Here is a 23,322-nt window from a genome sequence, read left to right on the forward strand (position 1 = left end):
ATTTATTTATTTATTTATCAGCATAATAAAACTCACACACATAAAGTAAAAGAGCCCGTTTGATGGTCAGGATAGGATAAATGCATGATATGATATAAAATTGGATAGAGATAGGATAAGACAAGGACATGATAAACATTAATCTTATCATGTGTTTGATGTGCACGTGATAACAAACATGATATCATTATAATTAAATGAAAAAATTGCTCTCATAATTAATTAAATATTATAAAAATGACATGTTATTAATTATAATAGAAAATACATGCTATCATTATTTTAAAAATGACAATATTTTAAAAATGGCATGATATCAAGATAATAAATAGGGAATGATCTTCTAATCCCATGAGGATAATTTCTAACCAAGTCTATACTCATGATAGAAATTACAAAGGAAAGTCAGGATAAGATACGAAAATGGTTTATTTTATCATATACCTTTGGTGCATCAAACATGAGATTTAAGGAGTATATGATTAATGTATCATATCTTGTCTCCCTATCCTGACCATCAAACGGACCCTTTAGGTTCAGACTCAAGACATCGAAGAAGCTATCCAACCTAACAATATTGATATTATTGGTTATGCTAGACCTTAAAGACAAGTATGTTAAATTTGACATCTGGTGTGAACAAGTAAAAAAGAATGTGTAATTAAAAAACTTATTGGAATGATATGGCAAATCTACAAAAGGGAATAAAAAATATATTATTAATGGAAACAAATGACAATAGAAAGAGTGTTTCTTAATATAAGCAAGCACTATAGTTTCTCTTTCTTGTTTACATTCAAAGAGTCTCCCACTTTCTCCACACACCAACACTTGAGAGAATTCTCAACTCAGAAAAATTCAAGAGAGTTTTGGTTCTTCAACTGCAACTTGAGGAGGCATCCAAAGGGATCGCATTGATCCTATAATATATTTCAACTTTACTCTCTTTAATTTTCCCTAATACAATATTTAATTGGGATCATGCCATCCCTTTGGATTTCTCCTTTAGTGGCTACTCATTGTTACTACATCTTCACTCTACTACTGCATTTCTGTAAGTTTATGTTTTATATTTTAGCTTGTTAAATCTTCTATTCCTTTTTAATAATCTCACACCTTGATGCATATAGTTTTTTTTAGGGATTTTTTTTTTACTACAGTTAAAAACTTAAAATAAGCTTGATTGCCCTATTCTCATGCTTCTAATTATTGCTCCTCTCAGGTTATGTTAACAAGATATATAAATGATAAAATTATTGTTTCATTTATTAAAAAAGCTTAATTATTATATATGGAGCTTTTGCACAAAATAAAATTTATGCATGTATCCTCTTCACACAAAAAAATAAAAAATATTCATGCATGTATTTTGCTATAGACCACTTCATCAGTTAGGGTGGCTCTAGATCTGACCTTTTTTAATTGTATGATTAAATTCACGATAAGATTAAAAGAATCATGGTGTGTTGCTATAATTTTAGTAGAGAGAGGGTATTTATATTTAGAGAAAGTTTTTTTTATCACTTTCCCAGTACTTTCTGATTTTGCATCCTATGTATATATATGCTGATGTATCACAGATGTATAGTTTTCCATTAATGTTAGTTATGTGTCAGTTTGGCAACGTGTATATAGTGTGAACACATTGCACACTTATGTCTCACAGTGAGGTCACTCTCTCAAATTAACCTGCAGACACATCTAATAGCTAGCATAAAATTCTTACATCATATACCAGCAGAAAAATGTACACTACCTTGTGTGTTTATCTGTCTTCTACTTTTATTATGTATATATGTGTGTGTAATGTTGGTTTTTAGATTTTAGTTTCCATTTAGTATATAATTTAACTTGTTTTTTTGACAGAATTTATTAAGTAATTAACTTCTTGTATATCTTTTAGTATGACACTGTTGAAATTAGTACAATAACAAATTAGTGGAAGCAGGCTAGCTAAATAGCAATTGGTAGTATTTTACTAATAAAACAGTACCATATATGATGATATGAGAAAGCAGTGATTATTCTTTGCAAATTGACTTGGTAAAATTATTTCTACTCCACTTTGGAAGCTTTTGATCATTACATATTATTTCCAACAAATTGATTTCACCTTTTGATAAAGGTGCTTTTACTTTGTTTTCACTGAAAACACAGCTATTAACCGGAGAAAAACATGACATTTCTAGTTTTCTGGCAACATAGAGTTGTTTTGTGTTGGTATTGGCTTCATGGTCACGCAATTTAGTGGTGGCCCTTAGTCAACATTGCACTCTGAAATATTAATCACTTGTTTTTATGGACTTCAATTAGAACTCTAGGCAATAAAATTTGTTTAATTTTTTTTCTTCTCAAGTAGTCTAGTAGTTAGAATTCATCTTTGAAGATAAATAAGTGGGGTGTTCGAGGTTCGAACCCCGACCCTTGCATATAACAATACATTGTCTCTGTCAACTGAGATATGTTCATGGGGACTTTTTGTTTAATTAATTAGCACGTCTTTGTAACCCAGCTCTTCAAACCGTGTGCTTTAGAGGAGATGAAATTATCTTTATTTCTCAAAAGAAATCAAAACTATTTAAAAATTTAAAAAAGAAATAGACAAAAATATGAGATTAGTATTATAACTTATATCAAGCTTTTTTTTTTATCATTTAAAAAGATTTTAAAATATTTAAAATTTTGTGTACATTATAGAGAGGATCCAAACTCGTTCTAAAGATGAGGGGGTTCATAATAATGACCATACAACAAACAACCGAATAATATGTTTTGTCCTTGTTTCCTTTAAAGTTCATCCCATGGTGCAAGAAATTATCAATTCCATCAAAGTGAAGTGGTCCTTCATACCCCATCAAAGCATATTGAATAGCTGTCCAAACACCAAATAGGAAATGGACATCATGTACAAAAATAAGTGCCTAAGATTCTCATGTTGCTTAAAATAGAAAACACAAGACAAATCATGTCTACATTGTAAATTATCAATACTAAAAAACAAATCTTTTGTTGGCAGCCTATTCGTAGAAATTGGACTCTAATTCTTATAGGTTAGGATATTTTTTGCAGTTAGTTTCTATTCTGCAGCAACTTGTATTTTTAATTGTTCTTTTGTAACAAACTCTGCAAGAAATTATTCCCAAAAAATTGTGATGATAATACAAAAATTATTTTCACTCCATTGCCTTTGTGCTGTCATGCTGGTGAAGTTTTCAATGAACTCGTTGTATTCTGCGAATATTTCAACACTAAGCTCTTTCATGCTAGCCTTCATCTTGTACCACCAAGTTTTCAAATGAATAAAATTATGTGCAAGGGTCTCTATTTAGAGGCAAGTTTCCATATGGGATTAGAACTGGATTTCTAGGCTTTTTTTCACTGATCTAGCTTAAAAACAAGCAATTAGTCAATTTTTCCTTGAACCATGCGCGTGGAGGCACATGATATGGCACTTGGGGGCAAAGAAATTTTGCCCTCTGGTACTCCCATGCGCATGGAGGCACATCCTGGGGTGCATGTGATATGAAATTATGTGGAAAATGTCGTTTTTCTTTGTTCTTTTAAGTGATATTCTTCCATGCTTTCATCTTGGGATTTGGGACATTATTTTCCCAAACTGTATAGTCTTCAAAAATATTATTGAACTTCATTGCTCTTCATTATTTTGCCTCCATAACTCTATAATCCCTAAACCCTAAGGGTGATATATATCATAACTAGGATTTCTCGAATTACAGGAATTCTCCTTAAAATGACTCGAAACACCTATGAAGTTGTCGGTTTTGGAAAGAAATAGAATTACATGTATTCAAATGAAAACAATATAAAAACCCCCCTTAAACCATGACCAACTCCTCTAAAACACCTTTTAAATGACCTCAGATTGTACTAAACTAACTCAAAAGCATAGCCAAAATATCATCAAATATTCTGTCATCAAGCACTATGAAATTATGTTTTTATGAAATCTACTGATGTGCTGACGTTCATGCGACACTTGTGATCCCTTTGACTTCAACTATCAATGATACTAGGCTACAAGAAGTAATAATTTGGTCATTGATTCATGATCATTCGTAATGATCCATTGAAAGAGAAATTTTTAAATTTTGTTGTGATATCTTTTTTATTTGTTCGCAATTTCCCCTTAAGTACTCTAAGGGTGATATCATAGTTGGGATTCTATTTCTGAAATGTAATTTATTTCACCTCTAATTTTTGCAACAAAAAAAAGGTTATTTATGGTTGTCTCTTTCATGTCATTATATTATGTTATAAAATAATGGAAATTTAATTTGAGAACGATAGAATAATTATGATTGGTAAGTTTTTTTTATATGACCTCTTTACTAAGTGTGTTGAAGGGGCAAACACAACACATTGATGTACTCAAAAGATATTTAATGACTACTTTAATTTTAGTAATGGTTTTTTTCCGACTCCTAAAGCGCTATAAACTATTTAATTTTAGCATTTCCCATTTATAAATTATAGAGTGATAGAATAATTAGTTACATGCAAAGGGAGGGTAGGGGGATATAATATGGCTGAAACTATCAAGTTTGTTTATCTTATCATTATCCTCCTTTCCCTATTTCTAGTTTCGACAGAAATTCTCGAGAAGGACCAATGTATTACTGATTGGGATTGTATAAGAAAATTGTGGTTGTGCCCAACTGGTCTTGTTGTGAAGTGTAAAAAGAAAACATGTAAATGCGTTAGACTCTTTTAACTAAGAGATTTTGTTCCCACATGAGTCTGCATTTGGTGTTTAACCAAAGAGATTACGCAAACGTCATTCTATACTATTTCATGATTTATTATTTAGATATTATGTTGACACCCAATAATTGAATTTTTATCTTTTAATTTCGATAAAGTAATAGTTATGTATTTTTAATTTAATATGATTGAAATAAAATGAAATAAAACAACAAAGAATAATATTTAGATTGTCGTTCTTCGCTCTTAATATTAAAGATATCACCATGGCCTTTAATTAAGGAATATCACATTTTCTTTCTAACCTTACTTCCTAGCAGAATATATTTAACTGTTAAGATTGAAAGTGGTTTTAAGTTTTTTTTTTTGATAGAAATGAGGGCGTAAGCCCGAAAACAAGGAAAAACTACATAGAAATTAATCGAGGGGTAGCAATCCCCATAATATCAGCTAAAAGTAAATGTCTAATTTGAGTCGGACATGACTCATATATCTTCAGATTATAATCCAAAGAGCAAGCAATGTTGGCTAAAGCATCTGCACACCGATTGGCCTCTCGATAAGAATGAGAAACAACAACGTTCCAATCCATCTCCAATAAGCGACGAATTTTATTAACCAATGCTCTACCCAAGCGACTATCTGTCACACCTTCCTTTATAGTCTTCTCCACACTAACACAATCTACATTCAATTCAACTGTTGTATATCCCATCCTTCTCACATATCTCAAACCCTCCAACACTCCCCAAAGCTCCGCCACGAACGCACTACAATCGCCAATGAATTTAGCAAAACCACCAATCCATTCTCCATCACTCCCTCTAATAATACCACCACAACCAGCTATATTTCCACCCTTGCATGCGCCATCCTTATATCACTCCCTCTAATTAAGGAATATCACATTTTCTTTCTAACCTTACTTCCTAGCAGAATATATTTAACTGTTAAGATTGAAAGTCGTTTTAAGTTACTTCTGAGCCTATATGTAGATAAACTTTCTGCGATTATCAGTTATATTTTTTAGCATAACTCCTTTTGTGGTATTAAAGCCAATTATGAAACCATGAATCAGATTTATATGATTACATATATTAAATATGTGTTTTTATTGTCTTAATTAGTTATTTGATTAAAATCATTTATATATGTATATCTATCTATATCTATATCTATCTATCTTACTATCTCTTCTCTTATTCTAAACAAGTGTTAGGTTAGGCGGACACTAAACCCCAATTACTTACCCTAATATTTCCCTCCTTATCATACATAATGACATGTTTACCTCACACTTTCTTCCAATACCTTTCATGTTTGAATTTGAATTTTTCCCTCCCAACAACTTGCAAGTTTCCAACGCCAAGACATTAACAATCCATCATCTCTAGGTTGTGTGTTGTTCAAGAAAGAAAAAAAATCGCGAGAATCCAAGGCAGCTTCATGACTTTACCGTTGCTACACTTTTTCAAAGCAAAAGTTGCTACATGTTTTGTTGGGCTTCCTTAAAAAATAGATCTCTATCTTCTTCCCTCATGAATCCTCACCGCCTATTTTATGGATCTTCTCCTTACTCTTCTGCTTCTTTCTCTTATTCTTCCTTCGCATCCAGAATGTTAATATAACAATCCGTACTCCTCAGCTTCTTTCTCTTCTTCTGTGTCTTCCTTTTTCACAGCAAGCAACCTATTGTGATGGCAAAGTTGTTCTTCTTTCTCTTCTTCTGTGTCTTCCTTTTTCACAGCAAGCAGCCTATTGTGATGGCAAAGTTGTTCTTCTCCAATGCGAACATGCCTTGGAATGACATTTTGGAGACGATTCAATTTTAACGTTGAGTTAATGCTTAGATCTGCTTCTCTTATTGTATCATATCATTCATTATGAAATTGATAGCAACTGAATCGATTAATTTTGTTTGGTTTTGACATTGGAAAATTATCCGATATCAATTTTGATTTCGTAGTTTGAATGTTTGTTATGGTGTTGTTTGACTGCAGTGAAAGAGAGGACCAGCGAGGGGATGAGATTGCGTGGCATGCTGATAATTCATTTTAAAATCAGCCTTCCATTCTTTCCACCCTCTTCGCCTCCACTTCAATCCACGTTCCTCTAAAGATAATTTTATTTGTACGCCTTTTACTAGAGAGACATTTTTCGTTCGCTTAATATATTTTCTTAGCTTTTTCTATAAAAAAAAAACATTTAATAAAAAGGGATGCACCGGACATATAATTTAGTTTCACAATCCTAAACAATTATCAAAATTAAAAGAGCACCGCTAAATAGTGCGAAAATCTTCCAACGAAATTTGACGAATGTGTAAATTCTACTCCATTGTGGAACATCTGGTTTTTAATTCAAAAATAGATAAAATTAATTAAGTATAAGAAAATACTATAAAGCCATAGTGGAGCAACACACTTAGGCTTTGTTTGGGAGTTTGGAGGGGAAGAAAATGAAAGACTTCGAGGGATGCAAAATATGAAGAAAAAAATGGAGAAATTTTTCAAAAAATTTAAAAGAGTAGTTTTTTTAGAGGGTGATAAATTAATTCATATGATTACTATATTTTTAATTTTGTAAATATTATAACAACATATATTAGATTTGAAGAATTCATATTAGGAAAATTCTAAGGTGAAGTTATGAAAATGACTTTTCTGGTGAAGTTAACACTATAGCGTCAAAAATGCAGTGAGTAACACCCCACTGTTTGTACAGTGGCATCAAAAGTTCAGCCCCATAGTATCATCAATTCATCAAATTAACAAGACTACACTTAATCTAATTTTATCCTACTTTGTTTTAAGTGTAACACCCTACAAAGTGTAACATTTAAGACTATCACATAATATCATCAACTCTGTTTGCATGTTAAAGATGCCAACGATAAAATAGTACCTGTAAGTCCAAGATGTTGCAAGCATTATTAGATGAATTACTATTGATCATTAATAAGTAATCAATAATTTAAAAATGAATCAAACATTAAGATAAAAATTAACTTTTCCAAAAAAGTCAGTTTTCTGACTGCACCATAGAAGCTCCCTTCATATTAACCCTCCAAAACCCCCCCAAAACCTTCATTCAATACAATTTTTTTGTTCCACAAACGATGAGGGTTTTGTATTATGAAGAAAAGTTAACCCCTAAAGCCCTCCCCTACCATTTCATCTATTTTTTCCAATTGCTCATTCCTTTTTTCACAAGTCTTCCCCTCCCTTTCCCTCTAAACTCGCAAAAAAAAGCCTTAATGTTATTTCCTAGTTCATCTATCGCCATTGACGCTCTTCTACAATGTTGTTGCCATTGATTGATTCATACAATTAAAACAGAGTGTCTTCAAATTCATTTTCAACACATCACAACCAGCGTCCCTATTCTGTCCGGCTTTGCTCTCATCAATTACCCCTCTAGCAGTAAAATGGGTGGTTATGTAAGCCAAAAATTGAGAACAGTTGAGACGCCGATTGATTCAATACCTGCCACAAACCCACAACTTCCAAGCTTATCCGAGGAATCCGATAATGTTGTCGTGACCGAAATGAATAGTCTCAGAGCTAACAAGAGAGGAAACGGTTGTGGAGAGGATGTGATGGAGTATCTCTGCGATTGAAAGAGAGTTTTCCTTGGTGGTGGGAGAGAAAATTACCTGCTACTAGTTAGCCACTTTTCCTGCATCAGTTTTCAATTCGGTGGCGGGGACAGAGCATTCTCCAACGCCAGGGATTGACTGCGACCGCACAAGGAGGTCGGCATAGGATTCAACCATAACGAAGTTGTTATTTCCACTCCTTCAAAACTAAAACGTCTTCATCGCCAAGAGTGAGGGAGGAGAAAGATAATTTAGCGCCTGAATATAGTTGACACGTCATTCCTTTAATTTTCTTTGAAATTCATTCGCACCAAACAACATTTTCCAAATAAAAATAACTTGACAAATATTTCTTAAGGAAAATAACAAAGGAACTTCTCTGGTGTACCGGTACTTTTGCTTCGAAAATCTATAAATTAACTATCATTTTTATGAAATAAAGAGCTACTCCATCCGGTCCTATTTACAAGAGAAAGTTGATTTTTTAGATACATTGAATAATGTATGTATTTAGTCAAGAACCTTAAACCAAATACATAAATTATTTAATGTATCTAAAAAGTAAATTGTCTCTTGTAAATAGGACCGGAGGGAGTATTAGTTAATATTTATATTTTAGAAAATATCATTTCATAAGAAAAAAAATATCATTTCATTGTTTATAAAAATCATACTGATTTTTTTTACATTTAATTGTAAAAAATAATCAAAATTCTCTATTACAAGTAGTAAAAATTTAGGAAAATTTTATTTTATTTCGTCGACGTTTTTGGTAAATAAAATTTAGTTATTATAACTATAGGTGATAGAAAATAATTTTTTTCCCTTCAAAAAATAACCCATTTAATTATTAATTTAAGAATTTGATTTACAATACACTCAATTTTTTGGGTGTACCATAGAATTTTCCAAATAACAAGGAAAAAATTTCCCTCTGGTACTCCCATGAGAATGGAGGTGTATCCTGGGTGCACGGGGGCAATAAATTGTGAGGAAAATGTTGTTTTTCTTTTTTCTTTTAGTGGTCTTCTTACATGCTTTCATCTTAGAACTTGGGATATTATTTCCCACATTGTATAGTCTTTAAAACCCTTATTTAACTCCATTGATCTTCATTCATTTTTCCTCCATAACTCAATGTAATGTCTTGATTTGTCGAATTACATAATTTCTTACTAAAATGACTCAAAACACATATGGAGTTACCAATTTTGGGATGAAATAGAATTAAATGGACTCGAATGAAAACAATACAAAATATTCCTTAAACCATGAGAACTCCTCTAAAACATCTCTAAAATGACCCCAGACTCAACTGAACTGACTCAAAACATAGCTAAAATGTAGTTGTGTTGACGTTTGTGCGAAATTCGTGATCAACTTTAACTCTTTTTATCAATAATACTACGCTTCAAGAAGTAATAATTTGTCATTGATTCATGATCATTTGTAATGATCCATCGAAAGGGAAATTTTTAAATTATTTTGATTATACGTTGTATTTGTTCACAATTTTCCCTTAAGTCTAAGGGTGATATCATAATTGGGATTCTATTTCTCAAATGAATTTTTTTCATCTCTAATTTTTTAAACAAAAAAAAAAGTCATTTATGACCGTCCCTTTCCTATCATGATAAGTTATAAAATTATGGAAATTTAATTTGAAGAACGAATTATATTATGACTGGTAAGTTTTTCTATATGACCTCTTTGCTAATTGTGTTGAAGGGGCAAACACAACACATGGATGTACTCAAGAGATATTTAATGACGACTTTTATTTTAGTAATGGTTTTTTACAACTCCAAGAGCGCTATAAATTATTTAATTAGTGTAAGGAGAGAATTATCTTTATAAATTACAAAGTGATAAAATAATTTTTTACAATATGGCTGAAATTGTCAAGTTTGTTTATCTTATGATTAGCTTTCTTTCACCATTTCTAGTTTCAACGAAAATTCTTGAGAAGCACAAATGTGTTACCGATGGGCTCGAAATTCTTGAGAAGGGAAAATGTTTTACCGATTGGGAATGTGTAAGAAATTCTTGGTTGTGCCCAATTGATCTTGTTGTGAGGTGTATAAAGGAAACATGTAAATGCATTAAAATCTTGGAACCAATAAATTTTGTTCCCACATGAGTCTGCATCTAGTGTATGACCAAAGATATTATGCAAACACCATTCTAGAATATTTCATGAGATACTCCATCCGTTCTAAAATGTAAGCAAAAATTAGTCAACAAAAGTTAATGTATTTGGTTCAAAATTTGTACCATATACATCAATTTATGTTGACCCATTTTCGCTTACATTTTGGGACGGAGGGAGTATTATTTAGTTATTATGTTGACATCCAGTGATTTTAATTATTCTCTTTTAGTATCGATAAAGTTCTAGTTATGGATTTGTACTTTAATATAAGAGCAATGCTATATCTCTAGAAAAATAACATCAGGAATTCTTCAAGAATAAAGAATAGCCAATCACAATGCACTATTTGCCACAATTCAAGGAGGTGTGGCTGAAAAATAGGAAGTGGACAAATAAATCATCCAATTAAAATTTGCCAACTATTTCTTGAAAAATTCTTGAAGCTATTTTTCTTGAGAAGTAGCATTTTCCTTAATATAATGGTAATAAAATAAAATAAGTCAGCAAAGAATATTATTTAGATTGTCTTTCTTTGCTCTTAATTTTAAAGTTATTCGCATGGCCTTTAATTCAAGCATACTGCATTTTCTTTCTAACCCTAAACCCTATCAGAATATGTTTAACTGATAAGATGGAAAATGATTTTAATTTACTTCCAAGCCTTTTTTTTTTTCTTCTGCGGTTATCTGTTTTTTTTAGTGATTTCCCCTTCAGTGGTATCACAACAAATCACGAAACCATGAATCAGATTTAAATGATTACATGTATTAAGTATTTCTGTTTATCGTTTTAATTGGATTATGGATCCGTTCGATCAATAATTATTTGATAAGTACGACACGATATTTGATTAAAATCATTGATATATGTATATGAGATATATTTTTACGTATCACTCGTGCAATTGATGTATATGAGATATAGAGTTTGAATTGATGTTTTCATTTGAATAAGCATATCGTTGTTAGTTTGAATGATCCATTCATATCGTTGATATCACAATATTTAGGGTTTACGTTGATATGGTGTATGTCCTAAGTATTACACCGCGGGTCCAAGTGTTGGTACTCATCAAGGTTGCCGATGTTAAAACTTAATTTGCAAAGTGTGATATTTCAGAGTTAATAAAATTAATTTGATTTAATCACAATTATTATTTTAAAAAAAAACATTTTATGGTGAATTATTATGGACCAATAGTTTATTTTGGTGTTTATTTAAATATGACATGTGCGTCTGTGGTTTATTTTAAATACGGATGCGAGTCATGTCTATTGTTTATCTATTGTATTATAAAGAAAAATACAGCTATGTGAATGCACTATGCTTTTTTACAAGTTTTATCATGATCTATTCTTGGGGTATAGTCAGTTGCGGACATTTTGGTGTGAATAAATGGTACAAATAACTATTCGACTAACAAAAGTAACGTTAAGGGATCTAAACATAACAACAATTAATCAAGGGATCAAAATGAAAATTGTAAATAAGTTAAGGGACTGAATATCTAATTTAACAAAAAAGAGAATTAGCAATTCCAACATTACCAGGGAAAACCACCAATAAAAAAACGAAAGTTTTTTCCTTTGAGGAAATAAAAATCTGAAGTTGTATAAAAGATTTCCCCCACAAGTACAATTTTTTTTTTTTTTTAAGAAGTTAAAATGGGATATAATATTAAACCAAAAGTGTCTCCCCTAGTACAAGGTGTACAAAGGAAAGACAACAAAGTCACAAATAATATTTACAATAGGAGCAAGAACAAATATCAAGAAAGAAAAAGTAATTAGCCAATGCCCAACATAGTAAACGGACTAAGCCACCAGCCATGATAATTGAAGGGAAGTGTGACGTATTTCGCCTTCAACCACCTAAAAGCAAGAGACTTAATCTTATCTACCACCTGAGTGACTGAGCATTGAATATCATTAAACAGTCTGTTATTTCTTTCTTTCCAAATTTCTCATACCGTTGCAAACCAGATGACCTGAGTGATTGAACGACGCTTATTACAAATACAAATATCTAGAGAGCCTCTAGATACGGGAGCAATCCTCTCCTGTGACTGGAGAGTCCAGTAAAATCCTCTCCATTAAATTTTTTTCATTGCAGATATTTATAATTATTAAAAAGGTAATTAAATGTTCAGGTCTTCACTGCACACCATCCAGTAAAATTCTCACCGGAGAGAATCCAAGTCCTCTAGATACACCATCAGTGTTGCATTTTATCCAATAACACAAGCTAAATTAAAGATGCACATAAAAACCTCAAAAAATATATTAGGTGGTGAAAGTCCTAAATTAATATTCTCAATATTATTGTAAAAAAAAAAATCTCAATATTATTGTAAATAACATCTTGATGCTACTAGCTTCTTCAAAAAAAAAATCTTGATGCTTCTAGCTTCTTCATTCAAAGCAAAGTAATGTGAAGATACCATTGAAGTGTGTTCACGAGCCTGTAGTTCCTCACTCCTCTCATTCTCATGATTCTCTTATCCATATGACATATTCATCAACTACTTTTTTCTCTCCAACTTCAGCTCTGATTTATTGGGAAAAAAAATAGAAATATGTACAAAAAGTCAAGTCTCTTACTAGCAAAATGACATCCAAAACTTCATGCAATATCACAAGGTGTTTCTTCTGATAGAAAGCTAGTTGATTCACCAGGAAGTTCAAATAATAAAAGCACGCTAATGAAATTGAAAAGGGCATATTGAAAAATAAATTGGTATACGATCCCAATAAGCTGAAACCGAGAATGCTATTGAAGAACATGATGAAAACAAGTATGATCCCAAAAGTACGTAATAACATCTATAGTCTAAGACTACAAATATGACCCCACTTGTACGTAATAACACCTATAGTCTAAGACTACTGATGATAAAAAAAAGAGAAATGTTAACTTGTGCCCTCAAGGCACAAGTTTAGGATTCAAATATAGAAAAAACTTATTGGAATGTGTGCATTGCATTCAATATTTTACTTTTTAATCATTTAAATGCACAAAATTTTAAAGAATGTTTCTTCTTTTAGGTTTATTAACATGTGCCCTAAGGACACAAGTTAACGCTACCCAAAAAAGAGAAATGTTAGTGTTTTTTGAAAAATGACTTAGTTGTAATGTCTTGGATCAAAATTCGAGGGGTTACAGTCCTGCTTGAATGTAACGAGCTAAGTAAGTCAATGTTGTAAATGGGATGACTAATGATCTGAGCACAACTCTGGAAAGGTATATTTTTCCTGAAAAAAATGCAAAGAATAAAATATGTTTTTCTTTCGTTACTTGAGGACAAGCAATAGTTTAAGTTTGAGGTTGTGATGACAGGTCATCTAACGTTATTCTTATCATATTTTTCAGTCATTTTCAGTAGGTTTTACCAGCATTAATATGGAGGAGTATTAGAGCAATTGCCTATGATTTCGGGACATTTGTAATGTTTTCTATATTTGAGCCTATAATTCTATTATTCCCAAAACATAGCAATTTTATGGTGTTTTTGATGTAATTGACGAAGAAATCATGCAAATCGGCAAAGCAAGAGCATCCAAAGATTAGTGAAGACCTTGGAAAGATCAAGAATGAAGATTCAAGAGGCCTCAAAAGACTTTAAAGAGGGAGAAATTTTGTTCTCATGTCCCAAGACATCTTATATGGAAGCAAACGCCCAAAATGACGAAAAAACGGAGAAAAATGGGTCGGGACGCACTCACATGCGCCTAGGGCACATTCCATGCACCTAGGGCATGTGGTGTGCGCCCCGTGCATTGATAAAGTGCTGGACGAAAACGTCTTTTCCTGTTTTTGTGGGTAAAGCCCCCACTTTTAGCCTAAACCCATGTGAAAATTCTCCCTATAAATACCGTTTTCCTCATTCATAATTTTTTTTCGTTCAGAACTGGAGCAGTTCAAGAAGAAGGCGATTCTAAGAGATTCATGAAGAGTTTTTATATGTTCTCCTTGTTTTTCTAGGGTATATTTTTATCTTTTAGTAATTTGTCTTTAGTTACCTTGTGTAACTAAAGCTTATTAGGTTATGGTTCTAAACGTCTATTTATTTTGTTGGATAATTATTTAATTCAATGTCGTTTATTTTATTTATTTTTGGTTCGCTATTGAGTTTTATTAGGTTAGATTTATTAGTATTGTAGTGCAACCCTAGTTTAGGCACTTAGGTTGTGACAAGGCCTGATATTGATGCTTATATCTTGATATTTATATCTATCTATCTATGAAGTAATTAGTTAAGAAATTAGATGAAAGATACCGAAAGCGAGTAGAACCTAGCAGTAAGTACTTATGAGATGACATTACTAATATTGAGTAAAATCTGCTGAACCTAGGATGTAACTAGTTAATTCTTTTTTTTAACAAATATAACTAGTTAATTCTTTATTAAGGAAACAAGTACTATAAGATCTAGACTGAATTTAATAGAACCAATCTCTTAAACCCTTGGTAAGGTTGTTGATGATAGGGTTGCCCGTTTCTAGAACTACAGAGAGAGAGGGAGAGTGTCCTATGAGATACCTAAGATTCATAGATGGGAAACCCCTTTAGAAACATTGGCCTTCATTGCTTCTGAAAATTTAGAAATGCCAATATAAAGTCTATGTTTCAATTACCTTTGAGGGAATAAGACCCCACACGTAAGGATCACCGTGTGATTAGTAGGTGCAACTCAATATGGATAGACCTAAATCAACTGAGATAGTAAGGCCCCGAACGTAAGGATCATCGTTCAATCAGCAGGTGCAACTTGACGAACCGACTAGGTTACAACGTCCTAATGGCCTCATCACTTGTATAGTCTACTTAAGATAATTAAATGTGGCATGAATGTTATTTAATTCCAACAAATAAATAGTGGGGATTCGAAGAATCCTAACCACTGCTTACTTTTTGGCAACCAAAATAGGTAACTTACTCTATTGCAAACAGATAAAAATTGCAATCTCTTATCCCTCAATTATTTTATTTTAGTTTTGTTAAACCAAATAAGTAACGCATTGTTTGGACGAAACATAATCTCTATGGATACGATATTCTACTTACACTTTATTACTTGGTAAATGATTTGGTACACTTGCCTAATCCGACCATCAGAACCACAGCGCAAGGGACAAAGAAATTTTGCCCTCTGGTACTCCCATGTGAATGGAGGCGCATCCTAGGTGCACGGGGCCGAAAATTGTGAAGAAAATGTCGATTTTCTTTGTTCTTTGAGTGGTCTTCTTCCATGCTTTTATTTTGGAACTTGGGATATTATTTTTCCACATTGTCTTTAAAATCCTTATTGAACTCCATTGATCTTCATTCTTTTTCCTCCATAACTCAACGATGTCTTGATTTGCCGAATTACATAATTTCTAACTAAAATGACTCAAAACATATATGGAGTTGCCGATTTTGGAAATAAATAGAATTACATGGACTCAAATGAAAACAGTACAAAATATTCCTTAAACTATGAGAACTCCTCCAAAATATCTAAAAAATGACCTCAAACTCAACTGAACTGACTCAAAACATAGCTAAAATGTAGTTGTGGTGACGTTCGTGCCAAATTCGTGATCAACTTTGACTTCGTCTATCAATAACACTATGCTTCAAGAAGTAATAATTTGATCATTGATTCATGGTCATTTGTAATTATCCATCGAAAGGAAAAATTTTAAATTTTTTATTTTATTATATGTTGTAGTTGTTGACAATTTCCCCTTAATTCTAAGGGTGATATCATAAATGGGATTCTATTTCTGAAATGTCGTTTCTTTCATCTCTAATTTTTTAAACAAAAAAAATCATTTATGATTGTCCTTTTCCTATCATGATAGGTTATAAAATAATGAAAATTTAATTTGAAGAAGAATGAATTATATTATTGGTAAGTTTTTTTATATGACCTTTTTGCTAAGCTTGTTGAAGGGGCAAACACAACACATTGATGTATTCAAGAGATATTTAGTGAAGACTTTTATTTTAATAATGGTTTTTTACAACTCCAAGAGAGCTATAAATTATTTGATTGATGTAAGGAGATAATTATCTTTATAAATTATAAAGCGATAAAATAATTTTTTACAATATGGCTGAAATTGTCAAGTTTGTTTATCTTATGATTATCTTTCTTTCTTCATTTCTAGTTTCAGCGGAAATTCTTGAGAAGCACAAATGTGTTACCGATGGGCTCGAAATTTACGAGAAGGACAAATGTGTTACCGATTTTGATTGTGTAAAAAATTCGTGGTTGTGCCCAATTGATCAATTTGTGAGGTGTATAAATGAAACATGTAAATGCATGATCTTGGAACCAATAAATTTTGTTCCCACATGAGTCTGCATTTAGTGTTTGACCAAAGATATTAGAATTCTACTTTTCACCCAACTGTTTTTGCTCGATCCCAACTGAAAAGACGAAATTGCCTCTGCGTGAGTTAAGTCGCGCTGTGTTACTTAACTCATGGTGCGTGAGTTAACTCACGCTAGTGCTAATCCGTGAGTTAACTCACGCTGGTGTTAATCTTGTTGTCGGCTAATATATTAGCAGACAACAAGATTAACACTAGCGTGTGTTAACTTACGCAGCGTGAGTTATGTCACACAGAATTAACACTAGCGTAAGTTAACTCATGCAAGGGTATTTTTGAAATTTAAGTTGGGAATGAGCAAAATGTTTTGGGTAAAGAGCAGAATTCAAGATATTATACAAACACCATTCTAGAATGTTTCATGAGATATCATTTAGTTATTATGTTGACATCCAGTGATTTTAATTTTTCTCTTTTAGTATCGAAAAAGTTATAGTTATCAAGTTATAGATTTGTACTTTAATATGATGGTAATAAAATTAAATAAGGCAGCAAAGAATATTTTTTAGATTGTATTTCTTTGCTCTTAATTTTAAAGATATTCACATGGCCTTTAATTTAGGCATACTGCATTTTCTTTCTAACCCTATTGTCTATCAGAATATATTTACTGTTAAGATGGAATTTGATTTTAATTTACTTCCAAGCTTTTATTTCTGCAATTATCTGTTTTACTTTTTAGCAATTTCCCCTTTAGTGGTATCAGAACCAATCACGAAACCATTAAACAGATTTAAATGATTACATGTATTAAGTATGTGTTTTTATCGTTTTAATTGGATTATGGATCCATTCGAATCAATAATATTTGATAAGTACGATATTTGATTAAAATCTTTGATATATGTATATGAGATATATTTGTACGTATCACTCGTGCAATTGTTGTATATTAGATACACAGTTTGAATTGATGTTTTCATTTGAATAAGCATATATTGGGAAAAATCCAAGTCCCACATCGGATAGACAAGATTGTTGAGAAGAGTATATAAAGAGGAGGCAATCCTCACCTTACAAGCCGGTTTTGTAAGGTTGAGTTAGGCTCCATATTTCAGCTCCATGAGTTAGGCTCCATATTCAGCTCCATATTTCAACATGGTATCAGAGCTTGTCGAATTCAAGGGCCGCCTTAACCTATTCATGCACCAAGCCCTAAGAGTGCTAGGCGTGAGGGGGTGTATTGGGAAAAACCCAAGTCCCACATCGGATAGACAAGACTCAAGGGCCGCCTTAACCTATTCATGCACCAAGCCCTAAGAGTGCTAGGCGTGAGGGGGTGTATTGGGAAAAACCCAAGTCCCACATCGGATAGACAAGACTCTTGAGAAGTTTCTTTCAAAAAAAAAACTCTTGAGAAGAGTATATAAAGAGGAGACAATCCTCACCTTACAAGCTGGTTTTGTAAGGTTGAGTTAGGCTCCATATTTCAACATGGTATCAGAGCTTGTCGAATTCAAGGGCCGCATTAACCTATTCATGCACCAAGCCCTAAGAGTGCTAGGCGTGAGGGGGGTGTATTGGGAAAAACCCAAGTCCCACATCGGATAGACAAGACTCTTGAGAAGTTTCTTCGGATAGACAAGACTCTTGAGAAGTTTCTTTCAAAAAAAAAACTCTTGAGAAGAGTATATAAAGAGGAGACAATCCTCACCTTACAAGCTGGTTTTGTAAGGTTGAGTTAGGCTCCATATTTCAACATGGTATCAGAGCTTGTCGAATTCAAGGGCCGCATTAACCTATTCATGCACCAAGCCCTAAGAGTGCTAGGCGTGAGGGGGGTGTATTGGGAAAAACCCAAGTCCCACATCGGATAGACAAGACTCTTGAGAAGTTTCTTTCAAAAAAAAAAAAAACTCTTGAGAAGAGTATATAAAAAGGAGACAATCCTCACCTTACAAGCCGGTTTTGTAAGGTTGAGTTAGGCTCTATATTTCAACACGTTGTTAGTTTGAATGATCCATTCAAATTGTTGATATCACACTATCAGGGTTGCCGATGTTAAAAATTAATTTGCCGATGTTAAAATTAATTTGATTTACTCACAAGAATTATTATTAAAAATAAGCATTTTATGGTGAATTATTATGGACATATACTTTAATTTGGTGTTTATTTAAATATGACATGTGCGTCGTGTTTTATTTTAAATACGTCATGTGGGTCATGTCTATTGATTATCTATTTATTTATTTACGTTATGTTTTATAAAGAAAAATACAACCATGTGAATGCACTATGCTTTTTTACAAGTTTTATCATGATTTAGTTGTTGCGGACGTTTTGGTGTGATTCGACTAGCAAAAGTAACGTCAAGGGAATCTAAACATAACAACAATTAATCAAGGGGCCAAAATGAAATTGAAAATGGCACATTGAAAAAAAAATTGGTATAACATCTACGGTCTAAGACTACAAGTGTGACCCCGAAAATTACAATGCCTAATAGTCTATACGTTCAATCCTTCTTGAAAGTGAATCAAACTCTATAACATCTTCGTTAAGACATATAATCAAAACCAAATTTAAATACATCACATTTAAACCAACATTCTTAAATGCCTGAAAATGAAACCACAAAATGAGTCTCACATCGGTTTTGTGGGATTGTGTTAAGCTCAACTACGATTTTTAAGATGGTATTATAGTCTCCTCAAAAATCTGTTGGGTCATCTATCAAGTTTCCGCTATTGGGTCATCCAGCACTTATATCCACGCACCAAGCCCAAGAGTTCTAGGCGTGAAGGCGTGTGTTAAATTGTGTTAAAGAGTCTCACATTAATTGAGAGATGACCTAAATAAATGTTTATAGGGGGACACACTCCTCAACTCACAATCCAGTTTTATGAGGTTTTGTTAGGCACAACCACAATTTCTAAGATAACTAACCACTACCACTAATTTTGATGTAATTTCTACCAGCACTTGGGGAAGTTTCTGTAAACTGCGACCAATTGAGCTATCTAACCCCCAATTGCTTGTTTGCTTGTTTTGGCAATTAATTTACATCATTTTAACATATCAAGATATCAGCCTTTCACTATACAAGAAGAATTCAAATAATCCTACTTTTTTTATTCCATATATACTTGTCTTGAACATTTGATGAGAAATTTTATTTCACTTACAACTAGACCAAGCACCACATTGAGAGCAAGAAAATTTTTATCCTTGCTTAGCTTACTCATGCCTTTCTCTGTTGGAAATTTAGGTGTTAATATAAACAGATTTCATAAAGCATGTTCAATAATCATGAATCAATAGCGGAAGCAAACAAAACATTGAACATGATTATGATCGGATCTACGACATGTTTGATTTATCGAGAATATTAAGAATTAGGGTATTAAGAATACCTGGATAAAACTTTCATGGCAGCCTCTCAACGACAACGGTAAACAGAGAGAGGTGATCTGAAACAAACAAGAACGTTAGCGGCGGCTGATTTGGTTCTTCCTCAACCGGTACCTTCATGCCTCAAGTTCTCTTCAGATGGGGAGAAGAGAGAGTTCGCCGTGTACGGTATATTGGGGACCATAGCCTCTTTTATATTGGATGGCCATTAGGGTTTCCCATTATTCCGTTAATGGGCCATCTGGACATCCACTCATTGAGTCCATATCAACTAATTAAACATTTAGTTAATTACTCAATTAGAAATCTAATAGCCTTATTACTTAATTTGATCACTAATCAATTAAGGCTCACAATTGATAAATAGCTAATATAATTATTATTACGATATTTGCCCACATAATGATATTGGAATATTATTAAATAATAAAATATTCCAACAATCTCCCACTTGGGCTACATATCTTAATAATTATATCAAAATTCTTTAGGCGCGCAACTGAATGCTATTTATCTTTAGATTTCAACTTTACAATCTGGTCCACCTCATACATTAATAATGGGACCACCGCGGCTGTCGTCACTGACGTATAACGTGACGGAACCCCAACGACCACCATATCAATGCACTTGATGACATAGATCGATATGGATGAGTGACATGGAAATTTCATGTAATGTAATCTCTAAATCATGTCTATTTCCAACTGGTCCAACTGAAAACTTTAGTGAGATCAAACTGAAGTTTGCAAATTCAATATTTGCACAAAATGATACATAAATGGTTATAACAAAATAACCTTATGAACTTTATTTCTGCAGAAAATCATAACAAAGTCTGTATCGATACTAAAACAAAGTATAGAACATAAAATAAAAGAGATTCCCACTAATCCAAGACATCCTTGATGACAACAACCATATGAAAGACCTTATGTGTCAAGTCTTAGATTAGTGGATCAGCTAGCATAAAATTTGTCTCTACATGTTCTATCATTTAACAAAAATAATCTATAAGGTAATGAATTTTTAGAAATTTATTGTTAAACAACTATACGACTGAATTATGTCACTATATAACTTGAGCGGTCTTTCAATACCTTTAACAATATGCAACCAAGTGACATAAATACAGTCATTTACTGAGTTAGGATGTGTATTATCTACTTACATCCAAAAGCCAAAGTCTAACACACAAATGATCTCCAGATTGTTAGATCTCTTATGTGAGCATAAGCTCTCTTGTTCTTTTTAAAATTCTTCTGGTTGCTTCTTCAATAATTCAAATTTTGAATTGCTCAAGTATCTGCCAAACAATATTATTATATATTTTCCAAATGCGTGTAATAAGATCATACATAAAAAAATATTTTATAGGCAAAGCTTAGGAAAATACTTAAATTTCTGAATTCATAAACTTTCTAATGGGCAATATTTGAGACTGAAAAGTCTCTCTCAATGATTGAGGTCATCCAAAAATTATGTCATTTCATTTTCAACTTTATTGATATAACTCTTTTGTGATATCCGAATAATACCTTGAGAAGAATCTCTAAGTATTGAAATGCCTAATACAAAAGAGGTGTCCCCGGAATCTTTCATTACTAACTTTTGTTAGAGAATTCCTTGGTTTCACATAACAAACATATATCATCGTTGACTAAATAAAATAAAATTGACATATTAAACTAGGAATATAAACTTACTCCCACTGAACTTGCTAAATCCACAATTCTCCACAATATTATCTCCAAACCACATGAGACAATTACTTTATGAGAATTGTGGTAACACTAAAGAGACAAATTTCTTAACATATAAGTGGATCATGACTTTGCAAACCATTTACTTTGTATCAATTGACACAAAAGTTTTATTCAGCTGCACCATATTGTATCATTAATGTCACCATTAAGAAACACTATATTTAAATCCATCTTATGCAGCTCCATAATTATAATAAGCAAACTAGTATCATGACTGTCTTAATAGAATCTTTCAAATATACTAAATAGAATTTCTCTTTTCAGTCAATTCTTAATGACACTAAAATCCCTAGTTCTTGAGGGTGTTGAATTTGATCTATATGAAATAATTTCTTAACTTGATTGAGAGGTATAACAATAATGTCCTCATGAGGATCCAAATATACTATAATAATAGTAACTATATGAATTAGTTTGAACTAATTCTTCCTCATTCAATTTTGTTCTATTACCATATCTCTCCCCCAAACTCAATATCCTCAAGAAAACTTAACAATATATGTCTCAAAATTTTCTTAATTTGTGGGACGAAAACTTATGGTATTTAGAACCTTAAAAAATATAGAATGTCACAAGTCATAACTGAATTGACTCTAATAATTGAACTTAAAAGACACATTGAATCATCATAAAATAAAAAACGTAAAATATCTTGGTTCATTCAAAGGGAAATTAAAACAAAAAATCAATCTAAGCAATGATTCACCAAATTGTCTTTTAAATACAAAAAACAATCCATAATGACAATCTAAAAAAATAGTTCAAAAAATGAATAAAGAAATCTTTATCGACTTTGTCCATTCCAAATTGATATATCTTTGGACATAAGTCAGTCAAGAATACCTTTCTTTATTTGCCATTATCTTTTGAGGTATTTTCCAAATGAATACTATTTTATTTTCTCTTGCTTCAATTTTTCCTTATTTGCACACTTTATGAATTGATCATTTAAATGATCATTTCTAACTGAAATAGTTATAAACTTAATTGTGCAAAGAGAATACTAAATACTGAATTCTCGAACAAGTCATATGATAGTCGAAATTACTGAATTTTCGAACAAGTCATAGATAGTCGAAATTATAGTGTCTTAGCAAGATTAAATATTTACATAATGTGCTTCTTACATTTTCTTTGCCTAATAATCTTCATGAAATACCCACTCTCCAATGAGAGTTTGTCTTTCTCTATATTGCTTTAAAAGCACCTTAGTTTAAGCAAAGAAAATATGACAAAAATTTTGTCATCTTAAATAACATCTCTAATACATATGATATTTCAGCATTATGATCTCACGTGACCTATGAAATTTGGTGTATACTCACTTATCAAACTTGATTCTCACATTAG

At 32.1% G+C, this 23,322-nt stretch overlaps 1 long non-coding RNA gene across 1 annotated transcript; it reads left to right on the forward strand.

Moving 5' to 3' along the window:
• Positions 1–674: 674 nt before the first annotated feature.
• On the forward strand, positions 675–4,950 carry LOC146939855 (uncharacterized). Its single transcript, XR_015031785.1, has 2 exons — positions 675–1,054; positions 2,698–4,950. It is a non-coding gene; the product is annotated as an uncharacterized LOC146939855 (long non-coding RNA).
• The last annotated feature ends 18,372 nt before the right edge of the window (positions 4,951–23,322 follow it).

The sequence above is a fragment of the Medicago sativa genome, chromosome 3, assembly GCF_051527215.1.
Source record: "Medicago sativa cultivar Bolivia chromosome 3, Bolivia_mono, whole genome shotgun sequence".
Taxonomy (NCBI): domain Eukaryota; kingdom Viridiplantae; phylum Streptophyta; class Magnoliopsida; order Fabales; family Fabaceae; genus Medicago; species Medicago sativa.